Source organism: Elephantulus edwardii, unplaced genomic scaffold, assembly GCF_000299155.1.
Source record: "Elephantulus edwardii isolate Elephantulus edwardi_28Jun2011 unplaced genomic scaffold, EleEdw1.0 scaffold00219, whole genome shotgun sequence".
Classification (NCBI taxonomy): Eukaryota; Metazoa; Chordata; class Mammalia; order Macroscelidea; family Macroscelididae; genus Elephantulus; species Elephantulus edwardii.
The window spans coordinates 3,640,294-3,643,676 of NW_006399969.1; the positions used below are offsets into that span (position 1 = coordinate 3,640,294).

Sequence of the window (3,383 nt, forward strand, 5' to 3'; positions counted from 1 at the left end):
TTGTAAATGTCAATCTTTTCTCTATAACAATGTTTTCCATGGGTTCAGTGGTGAGACTTTAGTTTTCTGGATGTTGAGATGTAATCTATACTGAAGACTGTTGTTTTTCAACTTCTGCAGTGAATGTTTCATGTCTTGGTGGTAGTGTTGTTATGTGCTGTCGAGTTAGAACTCCCACTCATAGCTGATGCTTTGAAGAGTTTTTCAGAGACATTAAATAAATGAGAAAAGATTGTCCATCTTTTTACTATGAAAGAAAAAAAGTATTTGTGATTTGAACAAAAGTTTACAGAAGAGTTGGATTTTCATTCATTCATTGTTGCACATTTTCCTCTTCCCCCCTTTTCTTTCCCTCCCTCTTCTGCAGTCTTCTTTGCAATGTACTTCTCATTCTACACCTTTGATTTACATATAATGCTTAACCATATAGTTCTTTTTAAACAGTTCTCCCTCTCACCTGTTCCAATGTGGTGTTTATTATCTATCCACTCTTTTCCTATTATTTTCCCACCCCCCCCCAGATCAGTCCTGCTTTATGGCAGTGGTGTTATTCAGTATTTATCCATTTCACTCAGTATAATGACCTTCCACATCACTCATATTTTGTAATGTTTTATGAGTTCCTTATTTTTCAGTGTTGCATAGTATTCCATTGTGTGAAAATATTTATATATGTATTACACACACGTGTGTGTGGTGCTTTTTCTATCCGCTCTTGTGTTGATGGTCATTTAGGTTGTTTACATCTCTTTGCTATTGTGAATAATACGGCAATAAACATGAGTGTGCATACATCTCTTTGGATGGTGGTTCAGATTTCTTTAGGGTATATTCCCAGCAGTCCAATTGCTGGTAAAATGCTGTTTCTATTTCTAACTTTTTGAGAAAGTGCCAAACAGTCTTCCATAATAACTGAAGCATTTTAAACCATCATTAACAGTAAATAAGGGTTCAAATCTCTCCATAACCTCACCAGCATTTGTTGTTTACTGCTCTCTTGAACTTTGCTATTGTTGCTAGGGTAATATGATATCTCATAGTTGGTTTTTTTTTTGCATTTCTCTGATGGTTAGCATAGTCAGTTGGTTTTAATAAAATCTTAATTTTATAGTGGTAGTATAGTCAGTTTGATGCAAATGTACTAGCAGAAGATCCTGTTGGACGCTAACTTAATCGTTTACATTTTTGGCGTTGATCACTCATACATTATTGCTCTTGTAATGTGCCATTGAGTCACCTGCAACTCATAGTGACCCTATGTAAAATAGCTCTGTAGCCCTATCTTTAGCCAGTCTCACTCACTCTGACACACCTACTCCAATTACCCCAGTTACTATGTTAATTCATCTTATCTGGAGTCTTCCTCTTCTGTACTGTCTCTCTACCTTTCCAAGCACTGTATCATTCTCCAAAGACTGGCCCCTCTTGACCACATACTCAAAACATGTGAGACACAGCTTCAGAATTCTTGCCTCCAAGGAGAAACTTCGTTTCACCTTTTCCAAGGCAGACCTGTTCGTTCTCTTGGCAGTCCATGGTATGTTAAAAACTCTTCTCCAGCACCACAATTCAAAGACATTGATTTTTCTTCTTTCATCATTAGCCATTGTCCAGAAAAGAGCAGTGCAGTTTACAACAGCAGCATCACCAGATCCTTAACTGCTTTGTCTTTCTTGTCTGGCTCAGCTTTTCTGTCTCAGTGTCTAAACAACCAGATGATCGAGATTGATCTGCAGGTGTATTTTGTCCATCATGTAGCCCTTGGTAGAGTTGTCTCAAAGTGCCTATGCTTTCATGATCTGATCCATCTTGGCTGTCCAGTCATATGTACTAGTCACAATGCAGCAGGGTGAAGATACAAATGTATTTGAGATTGTCACCCTCTCAACATTCTTATCCAAAATTTCCTTCACAAGGTTACTGAAGTTCTCAAATTTGACCTTGCTTTCCTCCATTTCTTTTTCTCTTCTTCATCCTCAGGTAGTTCTAGGCCTTCCTTGGTGATGGAAACCAGGCTTTTCCCATCATACTCCTTGAGCTGCTGTACACAGTATTCTTCAACAAGTTCAGTCACATATACAGCCTCAAAGCCCCATGTGCGCACTAATTCCAAAAAGCAGAGTTGGACACCTGCACTTTGCTCTCACCAGTGATGGACTTCTAAGTTTCCTTCGTGTGAGACACATATTCTGAGGCAGAAGTCATCTCATCTCCAGACTGGGAAGTGTGCTTGATATTGAAGTAGCTCAGAAAGGCAACACAGATTAGTAGACTCCTCCCGGGTTCCAAGCTCCAGATTTTTAGGGAAAGCCTCATAGAATGTCTTGTTGTTCTCCTTATCTCCTGCCAACTCAGAGAAGAGTTCAAAGCACTTCTTGATGACCTTCAAGATTTTGCTCTGTTGCAGAAATTCTCAAGAACTGTTAAGGGACACATTCTCAGAGTCAACCACAATCATGGATTAAGCTCAGATACAATGGTATCAACCCATCACAGCTGTCAATGATGAATACACAGAAAACATAAAGTTTAATGTAATTTTTCTTGTTGTTATCAAAGGAGCCCAGTGAGGCAATGCCCTGAATTCCAGCTAACTTTCTACTGCCAAGTGCTCTTCCAGTCATTAGTGATTTTCTTGTAGGACTCTCCATATTCCTCCTCCTGTGTGATGTCATCAGGATTTTGGGTCCAAATGGGCTCAGTATTTTTCAGTTCCTCCCAATCAATGTATTTTTCCTTAATTAATTTTGTTTGTTTTCTTTTTCTTGTCTTTACCACTGTCATCCTCCTCATCTTCAATCTGGGGCTTCATTCCATCATCCTTAGGTTCCTCTTTCTCACCTTCTTGTCTTCTGCCTCATCTCCACTGATTTTCTTCTTTTGTTCTTTTTTCCAAATAAAGGGTGATGAGGTAGCTTATGAACTGCAAGTGTTTCTTCACTATTTCTTTGACTCATCTCTTCTCTAAGTACTCTTTCTTATCTTCTTAAAGGTGTAAAATCACTTTAGGACCCTGACCAATGTAGGCTCACCATTGGTCAGCATGAGATGTGAAGGAACCTCCAGCTGAAGACTCCTAAGCTTACTACTCATCATCATTGTGTTTTGTGGTGACTACCACTTTCTCTGCCACCAAATAGGCAGAATAAAAAAGCCAACACCAAATTGTCCTGTTCACTAGCCTGCAGAGCCTCCATTAATGCTTTGGTATCAGACTTGGCAATTGTTCCCAAATTATTTATGAGATAGGCTTAGGTCATGCCTGTATCCACAAGAGTCAAAGGACATTGCTGGGGGTGAGGGATGATGTTGATTTTCAGCTCTTGACCACTGTCCAAACTGTAAGGGTTTGTCAGCCTTTCAGATGGATTCTTGTCCAATGC

The 3,383-nt window shown here is 39.3% G+C and overlaps 1 pseudogene; it reads right to left on the reverse strand.

Moving 5' to 3' along the window:
• The window catches only part of LOC102843610, a 10,089-nt pseudogene extending 6,709 nt beyond the window's left edge, over positions 1 to 3,380 (reverse strand).
• Between the last annotated feature and the right edge of the window lie 3 nt (positions 3,381 to 3,383).